Genomic DNA, 19,486 nt, shown 5'->3' with positions numbered 1-19,486 from the left:
AGGGGAGTTTGGAGGAGGATGGATATGTGCATATGTATGACTGAATCCCTCCAATGTCCACCTGAAACTATCATAACATTGTTAACCAGCTAAGCCAGGGACAGTGCTCATTCAGTCCTGCCTGACTCTTTGTGACCTAGTGGACTGTAGTCCGTGGGACTCCTCTGTCCATGGGATTTTCCAGGCAAGAAGACAGAGTGGGTTGCCATTTCCTTCTCCAGGGGATCTTCCTGACACAGGGATCGAACCAGCGTAGCCTGCATTTCCTGCACTGGCAGGCAGATTCTTTACCACTGCACCACCCAGGAAGCATTAATCAGCTGTACTCCGGTACAAAATAAAAAGTAATTTATTAATTAAAAAAAGTTCCCTTTTGGGACAGGATGGGTCAGCATAATTAGAAGTCAGATCCAGTGGTCTCTGAATCTCTTCCAAGATTCTGTCTTCTGCACCAACAAGAATTTAGGTGCATCAAGAGACTTCCCTGGGCTGGCATATCCTTGCAGCTTACAGACTTGCTGTTCTAAACAATTTCTCTTCCTGGCTAAGGTCAACACTACATCCCCAGCCTGATGGCAGACCCTGGAGTTTGTAGCAACTGGTGTTCTGGTTCTGCTTTCCTCTAGAAAGGAGCCCTATCACCCAGTGCAGATGGAGGTACCAGTTCCCATCTTTCCAGCCAGGTAACCATGGGCTAAGTCCTCACCCTAAAAGCCTCTTTTTTCTAGGGGAGGATAGGAGTATCTCCCCGGGTGGAGTGAGAGCTGCATGGGGTAATGAGCAATGGTCCTAGGACAGTGTTTCGAGGGATAGGGCTCTCCTCTGGCACTGATGACCCTTCCACTGCTGTCATCTCTAGAATCTACTGTCCTGGAGTAGTTTTGGTACAGCTTTGGGCTCAAGTGTGGGGTGAACCCCTTCCTTCACTTTCCATTCCAAATGGCATCTCATCTTGGGGGTCCCTGGTCCAACTTGTGGGCATCCTATCACCCCACCAGGGTGTCATTGGAAACCTTGGCAAAGTTGTCACTCTGAAAGTCTCAGAGGGGTACCATTCTTACCCTGACTCCTGTAGCCCCTGCCTGTCCTCAAGTTTCTCCCACCAGAGCACTGAGATCTGAAAGGTCAGGGACTGAGGCGCATTTCCTTCTGTCTTCTTAGAGTCATGTACACAGTGCGTGCTTAATAAGTACTCATTAGATGGATAGGTGGACAGAAGGATGGGTAGAATGATGGATGGATGAATGGATGGATGGATGGATGCAATGATGATGGATGAATGGATGGATGGAATAATAGATAGAAAGATGGGTAGACAGATCTGATAGTAAACTCAGCCCAGAGAGAAAGCCCCACATTAGATGACCATGGTGTCAAAGCTGCTCTCCCTTCTCCCTGGTAGAGAAAGAAGCTCTTTCCTCCTGTCTGAGGCCCCCTCCCCCAGGCCCTCTGCACCAGCAAAGATGGCAGAAACTGGTGGTAATTTGGGTTCATCACAGCATCTCAAATCACTTTTCAAACTCTTGGCCCAGCCCCTTAGACCCTTTGCCAAGCACGTTTCTCCTTGGTTTTTAAACCCTAGGGAAACATTATCTGAACATTTCCAATTCATTTATGCTCAGCTCATCAAAATGCCATTTTACAAGAGCTGTTTGAACTCCGAAAGGTCTGGGAAGCTTTCCCTTGGAACAGTTACATGGAAAGGCAGCCTGGGACTTCCTAAGTAGATGGAGTGCCCTGCTCTGATACAGGCAATGCTCACCTCCCCCTCCCCACCCCCTTGACAACCTGGGCAGACAAATCCCACTTCAGAGCAGGAGGTCAGGTGGGCTCTATCCAGGCCACCTCACCGCACAAATAAGAAAGTACTCCTGGACCCAATTAGGCGATTTGAGTCCCCGGATGCAAACAATTTCAGAAAGAATCCTCCTGTGCAAATATTCCTTTAAATGCAAACGAAGTGTCTCCAGAATTCTCCAGATTAGTGATAAAAGTGGGAAGGGCATACTCCAAGACACAGAGGCTAAGACTCTCAGTTTCCTCTGTGATTGGGTTCCACGGTTTAAAGGGACTGTGTTCTCCAGTGCCCAGAGCACTGCTGGATTCAGGATTCCATTCCACAGAGCCTGGTGTGGTCTGTCCTCTCACAGTCTCCAGCTCACTCCACATGCATCCTGCAGACAGAAGGAGAGCAAATGCACAAGACCTTCCGGAACACCCCTTCTCCATTCCTTGGGCTGTTCCTTATTACCTACCCACTCCTCCTGTCAGCAACTCTCCAAATGTAAGGATAAAAACAAATATCTTCCTCACCCCCACCCACTTCTCCACTTTCACCTCCCTGACCCAATTCACCTCTCTCCTGTGCCCAGGGTGGGGATGAGGTGGGGCAGTGGTGGGGGCGGGGGCTGGGGAGGTATGGTTGCACCAGAAATCAGAAGAGCAGAAATCACTAAAACTGAAAACAGAAGGTCAATACAGAAAATCAATGGAAGCAAAAATTGGTTATTTGAAAAGATCAATAAAATTAACAAACCTCTGGCAAGACTGGCAAAAAAAGATAAGATACAAATTACCAGCATCAACAATGAAATGGGATAAAGCAACAAATATAACAGGTATCACGCAGTTAATAAGGAAATACTAGGAACAACACTACATGCATAAATTTGACAATTTAGACGAAATTGACAAATTCCTTGAAAATTAGTAACTATAAGATCCCTTGGAGGATGGCATGGCAACCCACTCCAGTATTCTTGCCTGGAGAATCCCCATGGACAGAGGACCCTGGCAGGCTACAGTCCATAGGGTCACAAAGATTTGGACACAACTAAGTGACTGATCACTGCTGCACCATTTATCTGAGATGAAGGAGATACTATGAACAGCCCTATAACTAATAAATAAATTTAACCCATAATTTTAAAACTTTCTAAAAAGAAATCTCCAGACCCAGATGATTTCACTGAAATGATCTTTTAACACAAATGTAACATAATTTCTTCCAGAAAATAGAAATTTATTTTATGATCCTAGTATTACTTGATACCAAACCAGACAAAAACAGTATAAAAGCAAAACTACAGACTATACAAATGTATCTTCTAAAGACTTAAACAAAATATTAATAAATAAAATTTAGCAGTATTTAAGAAGAATAGAGGAGAATTTCCTCAACTTGACAAGCAACATCTACCAAAAGCTATATGTAGCTAACACCACACTTGATGAAAGAGTGCTTTCCACCTAAGACCAAGAACAAGATAAGAATGTCTACCCTTACTACTATAGCAACATAGTACTGGAACTTTCCCTGGAGAAGGAAATGCAACCCACTCCAGTATTCTTGCCTGGAGAATCCCACGGACAGAGAAGCCTGGTGGGCTACAGTCCATGGGGTCACAAAGAGTCAGACACGACTGGATGACTAACACTTCCGCAGCAAACACCACACATTTAACAACTTAAAACTACACCCATTCATTCTCTTATAGTTCTATAGGTCGGAAGTCCGGTAGGCTTGGCTGCTTTCTCTGCTCTAGGTCTTCCTTAGCAGGACAACTGTGTTCCTTTGCAGACCCTCTGGTGGTTATAATCTCCCAGACTCAGTCTGGCTGTGGGCAGAGTTCAGTTTCATGCATTTCTAGGACTAATGTTGCCATTTCTTTGCTGGGGTCATCCTTAGCTTCTAGACATCTCCTGCATTCTTTGGCTAATGATCCCCCTGCTGCATCTTCAAAGTCAGCAATGGTGGGTTGAATCTTTCTGACACTTCTTATCGTTCTGACCTCTTGCCTTCTGTCCTCCCAGCTCCCGGCTACCAACTTTCCTGTTTTTCTTCTTATTATTTTTTTTCTCTCCTTCTCTTCTCCTCTTCCTCCTTCTTCTTCCTTTATTCCCTCTTTCTCTTCTTTCTTTCTCTCTCCCCGCCCCATTTGCTTTCTCCTTTACTTTTAAGGGCTCACGTACTTAACACTGGAGGAGGGCATGGCAATCCACTCCAGTATTCTTGCCTGGAGAATCCCATGAACAGATGAGCCTGGTGGGCTACAGTCCATGGGTTTACAAAAAGTTAAGTTCACTTCAGTCGCTCAGTCGTGTCTGACTCTTTCTGACCCCATGAACTGCAGCACGCCAGGCCACACAGGTCCATCACCAACTCCCGGAGTTTACCCAAACTCATGTGCATTGAGTCAGTGATGCCATCCAACCATCTCATCCTCTGTCATCCCCTTCTCCTCCTGCCCTAAATCTTCCCCAACATCAGGGTCTTTTCCAAGGAGTCAGCTCTTTGCATCAGGTGGCCAAAGTATTGGTGTTTCAGTTTCAACATCAGTCCTTCCAATGAACACCCAGGACTGATCTTTAGGATGGACTGGTTGGATCTCCTTGCAGTCCAAGGGGCTCTCCAGAGGCTTCTCCAACACCACAGTTCAAAAGCATCAATTCTTCGGCACTCACCTTTCATTATAGTCCAACTCTCACATCCATACATGATTATGGGAAAAACCATAACCTTGACTAGACAGACCTTTGTTGGCAAAGTAATGTCCTGCTTTTTATATGCTGTCTAGGTTGTTCATAACTTTCTTTCCAAGAAGTAAGCATCTTTTCATTTCATGGCTGCTATCATCATCTGCAGTGATTTCGGGGCCCAGAAAAATAAAGTCAGCCATTGTTTCCTCATCTATTTGTCATGAAGTGATGGGACCGGATACCATAATCTTAGTTTTCTGAATGTTGAGCTTTAAGCCAACTTTTCCACTCTCCTCTTTCACTTTCATCAAGAGGCTCTTTAGTTCTTCTTCACTTTCTGCCATAAGGGTGGTGTCATCTGCAGTATCTGAGGTTATTGATATTTCTCCCGGCAATCTTGATTCCAGCTTGTGCTTCCTCCAGCCCAGCATTTCTCATGATGTACTCTGCATATAAGTTAAATAAGCAGAGTGACAATATACGGCCTTGATGTACTCCTTTTCCTATTTGAAGCCATTACTTTATTAGTGTGTGAGGTGAGTGCAATTGTGTGGTAGTTTGAGCATTCTTTGGGATTGCCTTTCTTTGGGATTGGAATGAAAACTGAACTTTCCAGTCCTGTGGCCACTGCTGAGTTTTCCAAATTTGCTGACATATCGACTGCAGCACTTTCACAGCATCATCTTTTAGGATTTGAAATAGCTCATCTGGAATTCCATCACCTCTGCTAGCTTTGTTCATAGTGATGCTTCCTAAGGCCCACTTGACTTCACATTCCAGGATGTCTGGCTCTAGGTGAGTGATCACACCACTGTGATTATCTGGGTCATGAAGATCTTTTTTGCATAGTTCTGTGTATTCTTGCCACCTCTTCTTAATATCTTCTGCTTCTGTTAGATCCATACCATTTCTGTCCTTTATTGAGCCCATCACAACTAAAGCAACTAAGCATCCATGCAAGCACATAGTTACATTGAGCCAGATAACTAATGATAATTTCCTTGTTTGAAAATCACTCACTTAGTAATCTTAATTGCATCTGAAAACCCCCTTCACAGCAGTATCTAATGTTTGACTGAATAGTCAGGTAACAGGAATCTCGGTGAGGAAATCTTTGAGATTATGCCTATATGGCATACCATATATGCCAGCAAGTACGGAAAACTCAGCAGTGGCCACAGGACTGGAAAAGGTCAGTTTTCATTCCAATCCCTAAGAAAGGCAATCCAAAAGAATGCTCAAACTACCCCACAATTGCACTCATCTCACACGCTAGTGAAGTAATGCTTAAAATTCTCCAAGCCAGGCTTCAGCAATACATGAACCATGAACTTTCAGATGTTCAAGCTGGTTTTAGAAAAGGCAGAGGAACCAGAGATCAAATTGCCAACATCTGCTGGATCATCGAAAAAGCAAGAGAGTTCCAGAAAAACATCTATTTCTGCTTTATTGACTACGCCAAAGCCTTTGACTGCGTGGATCACAATAAACTGTGGAAAATTCTGAAAGAGATGGGAATACCAGACCACCTGACCTGCCCCTTGAGAAACCTGTATGCAGGTCAGGAAGCAACCGTTAGAACTGGACATGGAACAACAGACTGGTTTCAAATAGGAAAAGGAGTATGTCAAGGCTGTATATTGTCACTCTGCTTATTTAACTTATATGCAGAGTACATCATGAGAAATGCTGGGCTGGAGGAAGCACAAGCTGCAATCAAGATTGCCGGGAGAAATATCAATAACCTCAGATACTGCAGATGACACCACCCTTATGGCAGAAAGTGAAGAAGAACTAAAGAGCCTCTTGATGAAAGTGAAAGAGGAGAGTGGAAAAGTTGGCTTAAAGCTCAACATTCAGAAAACTAAGATTATGGTACCCGGTCTCATCACTTCATGGCAAATAGATGAGGAAACAATGGCTGACTTTATTTTTCTGGGCCCCAAAATCACTGCAGATGATGATAGCAGCCATGAAATGAAAAGACGCTTACTCCTTGGAAAGAAAGTTATGAACAACCTAGGCAGCATATAAAAAGCAGAGATGTTACTTTGCCAACAAAGGTCTGTCTAGTCAAGGCTATGGGTTTTCCATTAGTCATGCATGGATGTGAGATTTGGACTATAAAGACAGCTGAGTGCTGAAGAATTGATGCTTTTGAACTGTGGTGTTGGATAAGCCTCTGGAGAGCCCCTTGGACTGCAAGGAGATCCAACTAGTCCATCCTAAAGGAGATCAGTCCTGGGTGTTCATTGTAAGGACTAATGTTGAAGCTGAAGCTCCAATACTTTGGCCACCTGATGCAAAGAGCTGACTCATTGGAAAAGACCCTGATGCAGGGAAAGATTTAGGGCAGGAGGAGAAGGGGATGACAGAGGATGAGATGGTTGGATGGCATCATGGACTCAATGGACATGGGTTTAGGTGGACTGTGGGAGTTGATGGACAGAGAGGCCTGGTTGCTGTGGTTCATGGGGTCTCAAACAGTCAGACACGACTGAGCAACTGAACTGACTGACTGATCTGATGCCTACCAGAGACTTGGTGAACTTACTTGAAAAATCCTATATCTGGCCAAGGACTTATATCTAGAAAATAGGCAAAGTCACTAAAGAGGATACGCAAGTGGCACGTAAACACATAAAAAGATGATCAATAACACTAGCCATTAGAGAAGCGCAAATTAAGACCACGATGAGACATCATTACATGCCTATCGGAGTAGCTAAAATGAAAATAATGACAATACCAAATGCTGGTGAGGAGTCAGAGGAACTGAATCTGTCATCTGTTGTTGGTGGTAATGTAAAATATTACAGTCACTGCAGTCCTGAGTATCTATCTCAGATAAGTAAAAACTTATGTCCACACAAAACCTTTTATACAAATTTTTATTGTTGCCTTATTTCTTTTATAATATCCCTAAGCTGGAAACAATCAAAATGTCCTTTAATGAACGGATGAATGTTCAAACATACTGATAGAACCGTACTGTGAATGTACTAGCAAGCATTCTCCAGAGTTGATAGATAGATTATAAGAAATTGGCTTGTATAATTGTGGAGATAAGAAATTGGCTTGTATAATTGTGGAGACTGTTGATCTAAAACCTTCAGAATATATTAGCAAGCTGGAGACCCAGGGAAGAGTTGATGTGGCAGGTCAAATCTGAAGTCAGTCTGCTGAAAGTTTCCCTCTTCCTTGGGAGAAGTCAGGTTTTTTTCCTATTGAGTCCATCAATTACTTATTTACAAATTCTACTGATTTAAATGTTAATCTCCTCTTAAAAGATATCTTTGCAGGAACAAAATAGAATAATGTTTCACACATGAAAAGATGCTCAACATCACTCATTATCAGAGAAATGCAAATCAAAACCACAATGAGGTACCATTATACGCCAGTCAGGATGGCTGCTATCCAAAAGTCTACAAGCAATAAATGCTGGAGAGGGTGTGGAGAAAAGGGAACCCTCTTACACTGTTGGTGGGAATGCAAATTAGTACAGCCACTATGGAAAACAGTGTGGAGATTTCTTAAAAAGCTGGAAATAGAACTGCCATATGACCCAGCAATCCCACTTCTGGGCATACACACCAAGGAAACCAGATCTGAAAGAGACACGTGCACCCCAATGTTCATCGCAGCACTGTTTATAATAGCCAGGACATGGAAGCAACCTAGATGCCCATCAGCAGACGAATGGATGAGGAAGCTGTGGTACATATACACCATGGAATATTACTCAGCCATTAAAAAGAATTCATTTGAATCAGTTCTAATGAGATGGATGAAACTGGAGCCCATTATACAGAGCGAAGTAAGCCAGAAAGATAAAGACCATTACAGTATACTAACACATATATATGGGATTTAGAAAGATGGTAATGATAACCCTATATGCAAAACAGAAAAAGAGACTCAGATGTATAGAACAGACTTGTGGACTCTGGGAGAAGGCGAGGGTGGGATGTTTCAAGAGAACAGCATTGAAACATGTATATTATCTAGGGTGAAACAGATCACCAGCCCAGGTTGGGTGCATGAGACAAGTGCTCGGGCCTGATGCACTGGGAAGACCCAGAGGGATCGGGTGGAGAGGGAGGTGGGAGGGGGGACCGGGATGGGGAATACATGTAAATCCATGGCTAATTCATTTCAATGTATGACAAAAACTACTGTAATGATGTAAAGTAATTAGCCTCCAACTAATAAAAATAAATGGAAAAAAAAAAAAGAATAATGTTTGACCAAATACCTGGGAACCATGATTTAACCAAGTTAACACATGAAATTAACATTACAGTGGAGTAATACTTGGCAATAAAAAAGGAATAGATGGTTGATACAGCTTGCACGGGTCTCAGGGGAATTCTGCTGAATGAAAATAAAATACAGTCTCAAAAGGCCACATATTATATGATTCAATTTACATAACATCTTCAAAATAACCACAATACAGACATGGAAAACAAATTAGTGGTCGGGGGAAAGAAGGGGTGACTGTCAGGGGAAACAGGAGGGACTCTTTACAGCGATGGAGCATCCCGCACCTTGACTGCAGCAGTGCTTTCGGGCATCTACACCTGTAACAACCTGGCAGAAAACTATGCACACACAGTGTGCTGAGGCCAGCTTCCTGGTTTTGATTCTGGACCATAATTATGCAAGTTTTAACGGGTGGGCTAAGTGATGGAGGGTACACAGGGCTTCTCTCCACCATCTATGCCATGTCCTGTGAATCTATAATGATTTCAGAATAAAAAAATGTCTAAAAAAGAAAGAACCAGAGGATTTATAGCAGAGTTAATATGCAGATTTTCAATAGCAAACATGTATTCCTCTGAATTGACACACGCTTTTTAAATGGTTTTCCTGGTTTTTTTTTTTTTTACAAGAATGTCCTAAACTTTTCCCTCAGAAGGAATTTAGACAAGTGCCAATGAATGAAGTGACGCCTGTTCATACCTATGGGAGGAAGCCAGAAAGGGAGCAAGGCTTAGGATGCCCTCTGCCTGAATACCAAGAAGCTACTGAGGTGACCAAACCCCAAGGCTCCTAAAGTCTGAACTACCGACTTCCTTCTCATCCTCCTCTTACGTGGTCTTAGGCTTGCAGCGGCTGCCATGATGGGCCAGTGGCACGCCCAACGTGGTCCTTCTGAATCAGAAATTGTCCTTTTCCATTTGCTCACATTTTAAAGACAATTTCCTTTCTTTCCATTTCTATCTAAGCCAACAGCTATAAAAATAAGTCAACATCATGGTCTTCAAAGGCCACCCAATCTGTGTTCACAGATCCCATTCATATGATGATAGTAAGCCCCAGAGATGAACAAGCCTTCCCAAGCAAGTTATTTATAATTATTAATGGTGATAATTGAAAAATACATGTGCAATTTACTTTTGAAGCCACATAGAGTCACTGAATCTGATCCTCTAGTTATGGGACTAGACTGCATTCGCATTGCTTTTGAAATAGTCTTCAACGATCAAAATAAGGGAATTCTCTGGTAGTCCAATGGTTAGTGTTGCTGGCCAAAATTTTGACCTTCTCTGCCCACCGAAGCTGAATTAAAAGCATGGAGACAGAGTTTAGAAAATAGAAAACTGGCTTTAGTTCCCAGCAGGTGGAGGGGGGAACACAGTAGGCTCATGCCTCAAGAACGGTGCCCTCCCTCCACGAGCAATCTAGAGGCTTATATAAGGCAAGGGCTTCTAGTCAGGAGTAATGAGGAACAAAGGTGATGGGATCTTCATTTCTTCCTGTTGCATTGTTTCAAAGACAGTCTTGAACTGGCGTCAGTAACCCAGTAATGGACTATGGCAGTTTGGTGGCTCTGCAGTCTTCTTTCTGATATTATCTACACGGGGAAGGGTGTTGTAGGGGTAAACACCAGATATAAGATGTATTTGGTGTAGAGTCAAAGGAGGAAAATGTGAATTGTAGCTCTTGCAGAATTAGGGGGCAGAAAAGCAAATTTAGTTACAGACATTCGGAGTTAGGAACAGTTAAAGTGAAAAAAAAAACTAGGAATATTCAGGCCTGCTCACTGTTCTCTTTATCTTCTTTGTTCTCAGGAAAGGGAAAGAAAAAACTCATTCCTCTTTTTCCTTTTCACTGCAACATTAGGACTTAGCGCTTTCACTGTTGTGGGCCCAGGTTCAATTCTTGGTCAGGGAACTAAGATCCTGCAAGCCTCATAGAGCAACCAAAAAAATAATAATTAAAATATAAAGTCAAATCAAAAGAAGAACCATCCAGACAGGACTTTAGGAGAGTCTAATGGACCTGCCAAACAAGGGGTTAGCAATCAACGGACTCCAGTCAAAGGGGTAGGCCAGGTCTGGGATGGCAGGACCAGACTGGCTCGTGGGACAAGCACACAGACAGGAGCTCTGTCCGTGGTGCCCCTGGCCCTTTCGCCTCCTCCCTCTTGCCCGGCAAGATCCTCATTCCCCTCCGACCCTGTTGGCCTGGTTTTAACTGACCCCCCCCCCCACCACCAGAAGAGGCACCTTCTCCTGAGGCCTCCTTCCCACCTCCCCTCCCATGAGAATGAATAAGCAGGGTTTGGCTGGCCCCTCATCCTGCCTGTGGTTATTACAGCTGACTCACCAGACCATGCTGGGTTCTCAGTTTGGAATATTGAAGCAATTCATTTAACATGAGATCATATTTCCCTCTGTCATTACATATTCTTGGAAAACATGATTTTTAATGGCTGCAAACATTGCCAGGACCATCTGCTTACTTGATGTTGGCATTCAAACTGGCAGACAGAGCAGATTTATGGCTACCAAAGGGGAAAGTTCAGGGAGGGATAAATTTGGGATTAGCAGATACACACTACTATATATAAAATAGATAAACAACAAGGTCCTACTGTATAGCACAGGGAACCATATCCAATATTTTGCAATAAACAAGAAAAATTTGAAAATGAATATATAATATTTATATTGCATATATATAAATAACCGAGTCACTTTGCCCTACACTAACTTACAACACTGTGAACCAACTGTGGCTTGTTGCTGCTCTCGTCACTAAGTCCTGTCTGAGTCTTTGTGACGCAAGGACTGCAGCACCCCAGGCTTCCCTGTCCTTCACTATCTCCTGGAATTTGGTCAAACCCATGTCCATTGAGTTGGTGATGCCATCCAACCATCTCATCCTCTGTCACCCCCTTCTCCTCCTGCCCTCAGTCTTTCCCAGCATCAGGGTCTTTTCCAGTGAGTCAACTCTTCGCATCAGGTGGCCGAAAGTCGAAAGCATCAATTTGACTATACTTCAAATCAACTATACTTCAATTAAAAAAATAGTGAGGCAGTTTCCTATCCATTTGAATAAATACTGTAATAATCAAATGATTATCCCAAACCTCCTTAGCACTTAGAAACTTAATCTGGAAAGGGTGAGGGTCGATTTTAACCCTTCAGGGCAGTGGTCAGGTGGAGATCGTCTTCCCAGGCACAGTCCGCCTTCAGATAGGTCTGAGAAAGAGAAAGGCCCAGCAGCCCCCTGGCGGGGCCTCAGCACAGGCATGAGAAGTCGGGTGGTAAGAGCAGCCGTGCTGATTGGGCGTGTGCGAGACTGCAGCCCTGCACAGAGCGCTTTGACAGAAGGCGGTCACTATGCCTCCACGGCAGCATTTTTAGCCAAAAACGAATGAGGAGAGGACAGATGACAGCTACTCACTGTGAGAGCTGAGGCTACAGGTGGCTCCGTGGTAAAGAATCCGCCTGCCCGTCCAGGAGGCAGGGGTCAGACCCCTGACCTGGGAAGATCCCACAAGCCACAGAGCAGCATTGAGGCGGTGCTCTGGAGCCTGGGAGCCGCAGTCACAGAAGCTCTCGCGCCCTAGAGCCTGTGCCCCACAACTACAGAACAGCCCCCACTCACCCCAACTGGAGAAAAACCTGCAAGCAAGGAAGGCCCAGCACAACCACAAAGAAATAAATGAATAAAATCTTTAAAAAATGAAAGGATTCAGATGAGTGCACGGAGCCAGCAAGCAGTGTCCCACCGCGAGGGTCCCTGCACCCCTGTCCTGCACAGGTATTTCCCGGTCAAATGTAGGAGAAACCCACCCCTCTCCATCGCTGGCTGTTCCTGAGAACCTCCCCTCCAGCTTCCATTGTTCTCCACCTTATATCTGCCGGTAAAACAGGACACTTGTGTTTCCAAACAGTGGTCACAAGAATACCTCCAATCTTACCTGCTGTCCTGGCATTCTTCACCAAGAGGCGGGATCTAAGTCCTCTTGCCTTGATTCCAACCAGCCTGGAACTGGCTTACAGTCAAGAGTGTAGCAAAAGTGTCACACATGGTTTCCAAAGCTGGCTCATAAAACCTGGCAGCTGGAATCCCTGAGACTCATTAAGAAGCATGACCTCACTGAGACCCCCATGCTGAGAAGATGCCCAGGCCACGCGCAGGTATTCAGGCTGAAAGTCCCGGCTGACAGCAGCAGCCGCCACAAAGCACAGGCAAGCCTTTGGATGACTCTAGGTCTCAGCCTCTCTGTATCCCCAGCCGAGTCCCCCGACGTCGTGGAGACTGGCCAAGGCGGCCACTGCAGCTCAGGAAGTGTCACAACAACAAGGACGTGGAGGACAGGCTCTCTGATGAGTGCTGTCACTTTGAAGGGTACCTGTGAATGGTCGGTGCTCAAGAAAACTTGAATTTCCCTGAAAGAAACTTGAAAATGAAGACAAAATAACCCAAAACTCACAAAGCTCTGTGGAAAGGCTGGATTAGGGAACTTGGTTGATCCCAGAGGCCCAACTGGAGACTCCCAGCATTACCACTCAAGTGACGGTCAAAGGGAGAGTTGGGTCAGCTAAGTGCCGGCCCCTAAGTCCCCAGATGGCTATCAGGATAGACCGGTTCTCCTCCAGTTGTGCATGCCCTCCAGAAAGAAAACAGAATGGCCTTGGCTATTCCTTCTAATGGGTGAGACTCGGGTGGTGGGCACATGGGTCACGAGAGTGCATCATCGAGAACAACATGGTGGCCACTCTCCTGGCACACATGGCCCCAGGTCTGTGAGGCTCTCACCAGCCTCCCCAATCAGACGTGACTCGGCTCCTCTCTGGGTTCAGGTCAGCAAGTTGGATGGAGAAAAACAAAGGGTTCAACCCAATCTTCCAGGAAGTGGGGGAGAGGAAGTTCTTCCCCTCAAGGTGACCTTGAGAAGAGGGTAAGAAAATTCCCACCTAGACATCATATTGACATCCCAGGTGGCTTGGTGGTAAAGAATCCTCCTGCCAATGCAGGAGAAGCAGGAGACGTGGCTTCAGTCCCTGGGTCAGGACGATCTCCTGGAGGAAGACATGGCAACCCACTCCAGTATTCTTGCCTGGAGAATTCTATGGACAGACAAGCCTGGCGGGCTGCAGTCCATGGGGTTGCAAAGAGTCAAACATGACTGAGCATGCGTGCACACATCAGACATCACCTTAAAGGATTTGGGGTACAATTGGTCCACTATTCCCCACAAGGCATCTGTGTTAAAGCTGTTTTTACAGTGCACTCTGAGCTCACTGATGCTCACGAGAGAGACCCAGATAATGAAGAATGTGCCCCACGTGTCCACAGCTCAAGACCTGCTCAGATAGGGAGCACTGGCTTGAGCTGGGAGAGTCTGAGCAGGGCCCACTGGGTCCACTTTCTTTCTGAGGCCGGGTCAGACCTGGCTCACCTCTCCCCCAGCCACACACTGCTTTGCACAAAGCAAGTACTCATCCTGGTGGAGCTCTGACTGGGGAGGGAGATGGAGGCACTGGACAGGGTAGGGGGCAGAGAGAACACACCGCCCAGCTCCGGGAGGGAGATGATTCATGGAACACACACAGCCAAGCTCAGTCAGACACACCTTGGTTTTCTTGGAAGACAGTAAGACACAGGAGAAAGGGCCTCGGGGCTCCCCTGGAGAATCCCCTCCTCCTCTGCCCCATTTCTGAGCACCAAGCCTCCAGGCTTTGTGTTCAAGTCTGGTCTTAGATGAGAAGGTCAGGCTGGGCAGGTAAGTGCCAAATAAGTAGATTGGAGTCCCTGTGTTCCTAGAGGTGCTGCCAGATGGAAAAACAAACACAAGAATAGGATTTTTTTAAATATTGGCAGTTTCTGAGGACCACTTCCTCCCCCATTTCCCTAGGAACAGCTTTGGGCTCTGGAGAGCAGGACAGCAGCTCCCATTTGGACTTTTCGTCCGTGTGCCGCCAGCAGCAGCGGCAGCCTCTGGAGGCTGCTGCGGTTCCCCTTGGGCGTCCCCAGCGGCTCAGTGGTGAGGAATCCGCTTGCAGGGCAGGAGCCACCGGAGATGAGGCTGGGCCCCTGTGTCGGGAAGCCCCCCGCAGGAGCACGGCAGCCCACTCCAGTGTTCTTGCCTGGAGAATCTCATGGACAGAGGAACCTGGCGGGCTATACAGTCCATAGGGTCGCAAAGAGACAGGACAGAAGAACTTAGCACGCACACACGCGCAGTTCCCCTTGTATAACAGGTGCTCCGTCATTGTTGGTCAAATCAAAGAAAAACTTGGGAGGCACCCTTGTGTATTTTAAGACTCTTGTCCACCTCTGGACCTGAGCCTTTGGGTTTCAGGGCTTTCATGGTCCCCACTGGTATGACAGACACCTCCTGAGTGACAGAAGGCTAGCAGACCATCTCTGCACTAGACGAGTGTGGTCTGTGGGGCAGATGCCTCACTCACCAGCCTCATCCACAACTTGGAAGTCTACGGGGTCCCCAACACCTGAGAAATCTCCACTCTTTCCAAAGGCCTTTTGCACTGCAGCTCATTCTGGCCTCCTTGCCTGGGGGATGAGCCTCTGCCCCTCCCCACACACCCCCAATACACAGTCCCCTCTCTTGACCACAGGCCTTGGAGGGACAGCTCTCCCTGAGCATGAGAATTTCAGAGACGGAAGGAATCTCTCATTTGCTGCAAAGGTAGCTTCCGGCTGGCGCTGGGCTTCATCCTGATGAAGTTTTACCCTCTGGTGAGGATGGGCTGGAGAGAGCTTTATCCACAAGCTGGCATCCCCTCCCCACTCCTGGCTCCAGTTCTGCCTCCCACAGGAAGTCCATCCCAGCCAAGGAGGGTGCCCAGGAACCCCAATCTGATGGTGTAAACCTTCTTGATTACACCACTCCAGCTCCCCTCAATAATTATATGTGGGAAGAGAAGGTAAAAGATGGCCCTGACAGTGACTGTGTACACCTAGCATCCCACCCTGCACTGCCTCTTACCTCCCAAATAGTAAAGAATGAAGTCATCCAGCTGCTATGCATCAGGCAAATTCAAGGACTGTGGACACAGCAAAAAAAGAGAGCAAAGGCGACTGGCAGCAGCTGCTTCTCCTGCTGCACCGCCATCTCCCTCGGAAATGACATTTATAACAATCCCGAGGCTCTGACTCACCGGCTGCCCTGATTCTTCCTGCCAGCTGCAAATTTTTGGAGCTCTTTGTCATCGACAGGAATGTCCATGATTGCTAGTGGTCCCCACAGCCTTGGAGCCTGGCTTGGTGGCAGAGTACAGGAAAGGGACACGCTGGACAGTCATGGTTTGGCAGACCAACCACCTCTGCTCCGAGCTGCAGATGAAAGCCCCAGTCTTGCAGAATCTCACCTCTAAGGGCCACAGATCAGCTATAAGGCAGGGACAAGAGGATGGGGCAAAAGGAGGACACTTGGGGCCACATTTAACTCTCGTTGTTCTTTTTAAGGCCCCTTATCTTTTTCTAGCAGATCCCAGACACCTCCAGTCCTGGAATCGAGGGTTCAAACTGGTGTGTCCCTTCCCCTTCACAAGTCTGTGAACAGAACAGACTTGATTGTAGCCAACTGTTCTCCTTTCTGAAGATCTGAGCTGGAAAGCCTCACATCCATTCTTTCAGAATTGAGGGCCCCAGGGAAGCTGAAGGCAACTGCAGTCTGGGAACAGGGGAGGTGGTGGAAGTAGGGGAGTCTCAAGGTACCCCTGATGCAGAGCGCATGCAAATGGACATCAGCAGATGTGGAGATGATACGATGTCTGGCCAGGTAGAAAGAAAACCCAGAGCAGCGTTTGGACAAACGTGCTACCTTGATTTCCATCCAAAAAGCAACAGAACTCAAGGTGAGAGCTGTCAGCTCATCCAGGTGGCAGGTAGAAAATCAAGGCCCAGGTGAGAGCACACGCTCACTTCCAAAGTGGACACTTGCTCCAGAGGGGTCTGCGGGGACCCGACGAGTGAGCACTGGAAACTCCTCAAGCCACCGGTTTACTCCAAACGCACCTTCCGCTTCACGGACATCACAGAATCTGGGGTCAAGGCTGCGGCGGTGCCCAGGGGCGCCCTGTCTGTCTAAAGGGTTTGCTGGCAGTGCCCTGTTCTCAAGTTACCTATCTGGTGTCAACCTGGGGCAGCCGTGGGACTGGGACATGAGCAAGATGGCATTATTTCAAACAGACACCCAAACACCTGTTTTTCTTGTGAAGTAAAAACAAGTTAATAGTCACACCAAAACCATGAAGAAAACCACAAGTGACCCAAGGATTTCTGACTCACCCCCCAGTGTGAGTGCTTTGTGACATTCCACCCAAAGCCGTCAGCCACCTTCGGGGGCACAGGAGCGCCAGTCAGCAGTCCTTTTGTTTCCCTAACTGGGGGTGATTACCCGTGTGTGCCTGCTCCCAGATGCCTCTTGCTTTCAGACTGAAAAAAAAGAAAGAAAGAAAGAATAAAAGAACAACAGCCAGAAAAAAAACCACTCAACTTTCCCTTAAGCTCAAGTGACTAAGACAAGCTGGCAGGGACCCTCCCTCAGACCATAATTGTGGGAAACCGCTTGCAAAACAGTGTTCTCTGTAAGATAAACTGTCTGTTCCCAGCAGCCAAGTGCCACACCTGAGAGAACCAGTAAGAGCTTTCCTTTAAGAAAACTTCGAGAAAACACTGAGAAAGCTCACTCTCCTACGGGCGCCAGGAATAGCTGTGAAGGCTGACTTTTACAGCCTGAGAAATACATTTTTTTTTTAATCTTAAAAAAAGAAAATATTCAGCACAACATTCACCCAATTCCGGAAACTTGTGTTAGCAAGCTCTAACCCAGTCTGGGGCTCTGTGACCTCCCACGAGCAGAGGGTCTGGCACATGCCAGACACAAGTCAAGGCCCTTTTCTGGCCAGCCAGGCCTGCACCAGCCACGAGTCCAGCGTCCACCAGAGCCCCGGGGCGGCCAGGCCCCAGAGCCTTCCTGGGCTTGACACGCACCTGCAGGGAACTGGGCCTGGCCCCCAAGCCCTGGCTGCCTTCCTCGGGCTGGGCTGCAGGCTCAGCGCGCTGTGAAGGTGCCTGTTCCCCATGCCGCCCCCAGGGAGGGCAGCGGGGCAGGGGAGGCCTGGGACCATCTACCCCGTTCACTTCCCCCTCGGGGTCTGACCGGAACTTGAGGTGGGAGAAGAGGCGCCAGCCCCACCTCCACCTGCCCTCTGCCCAGCACTGCTCTTGGGCGCCCAGACCCTCCACCCAGCTGCCCTGCTGTGTCTACGCCGGCTTTGGCCCCCTGGAAGCTTGCGGGGGCCCAGCCCACTCAGACTCCCAGGGACCACCCCGTAAGCCGGCCGAGAGCCCGGTGCTCAGGGCTTAGCGGCAACCGAGGTAACAGCTGGGACTCAAAGAAGAAACGAAGCGCAGGCGTATGGAGCTGTCTGGGGCCCTGGGTGAGCAAGGGCCGGGGGTCAAAACCCCACCTGCAAGAGCTACCCCCCTACACACTTGTCATGTGAGCGTCAGCCTAGGGCACAAGGAAATCTGACTGCTCAAAGAATAACATCTCCTCCAGAGGTCTCTCCAGTTACTGGGAAGCGCCTCCATTCAAACCCCGCCTCCCAAGTGGGCGGAGCTTGTTACCTCGGCCTCTCTGTGGACTGTTTCCTGGGATGCGGCGCAAGGAACTAACATTCACCGAGGGCCTGCTGAGCGTTCTCACTAGGTTTCAATGCAGTGTTACGGACCAGAGTTCTTGGCCTCTTTGGTCTATAGAAACTGATCAGAGGCCAGGAAGAAATTCAGGTGAGGCTTTACTGGGCCCCTGCTGCAGCAGGGGGCTGAGAACCAGCAGGTTTCCTTCTCTGCTCCCTCCGCAAGCGGGGCACTGAGCTGCTTCCGGATTTGGGGTGAGGCTAGGGGTGTGTCCCGGTCGGTCTAGAGGGGCGGCTTGTTGTGCGCAGGGGGCATGCGCGGTACCCTGCTTTTGGTCCCAGTTCTCCATGTTGGGCTTCCCTTGTGGCTCAGCTGGTAAAGAATCTGCCTGCAATGGGGAAGACCTGGGTTTGATCCCTGGCTTGGGAAGATCTCCTGGAGAAGTGAAAGGCTACCCACTCCAGAATTCTGGCCCGGAGAATTCCACAGACTGTATAGTTCATGGGGTCGCAAAGAGTCAGCTGAGCGACTTTCACTTTCACTCCAAGTTGGGCTTTTTGGTATCTTTGTACCTCAGTGTCCACAATTTGCCCAACTGTGCATGCAGGCGGATATTTTTAAACACATACAGTTCCTTTGTATTTTGTTGCTCCAGGACAGGTATATCTAGGTGCAGGCATTGCATCACTGCAGCAGAGGGTCCCAGGTCCCCGCTTGTTTCAATAGGATCACAGTCAACTTAAAAGGTGGGCAGTTTTGCCCATTTTAATTAAAAGACACTTGCTTCTTGGGAGAAAAGCTATGACAAACCTGGACAGCACATTAAAAAGCAGAGATATCACTTTGCTGACAAAGGTCTGTATAGTCAAAGCTATGGTTTTTCCAGTATTCATGGATGGATGTGAGAATTAGACCATAAAGTAGGTTGAGAGCCAAAGAACTGATGCTTTCGAACTGTGCTGTTGGAGAAGACTCTTGAGAGTCCCTCGGACAAGAAGGAGACCAAACCAGTCAATCCTAAAGGAAAACAACCCTGAATATGCATTGGAAGGACTGATGCTGAAGCTGGAGCTCCAGTAGATTAGCCACC

General features: G+C 47.3%; 1 long non-coding RNA gene across 1 annotated transcript; it reads right to left on the bottom strand.

Annotated features, from left to right (window-relative positions):
- Positions 1-14,345: 14,345 nt before the first annotated feature.
- On the bottom strand, positions 14,346-15,855 carry LOC139037052 (uncharacterized). The gene is made up of 2 exons (XR_011489837.1): positions 15,737-15,855; positions 14,346-14,555 (listed from the first exon to the last, which is right to left on the bottom strand). It is a non-coding gene; the product is annotated as an uncharacterized lncRNA (long non-coding RNA).
- Between the last annotated feature and the right edge of the window lie 3,631 nt (positions 15,856-19,486).

The sequence above is a fragment of the Odocoileus virginianus genome, chromosome 2 (assembly GCF_023699985.2).
Source record: "Odocoileus virginianus isolate 20LAN1187 ecotype Illinois chromosome 2, Ovbor_1.2, whole genome shotgun sequence".
NCBI classification, from domain to species: domain Eukaryota; kingdom Metazoa; phylum Chordata; class Mammalia; order Artiodactyla; family Cervidae; genus Odocoileus; species Odocoileus virginianus.
The sequence above is the reverse complement of the archived record's forward strand: the minus strand, read 5'-3'. Positions and strand labels throughout refer to the sequence as shown.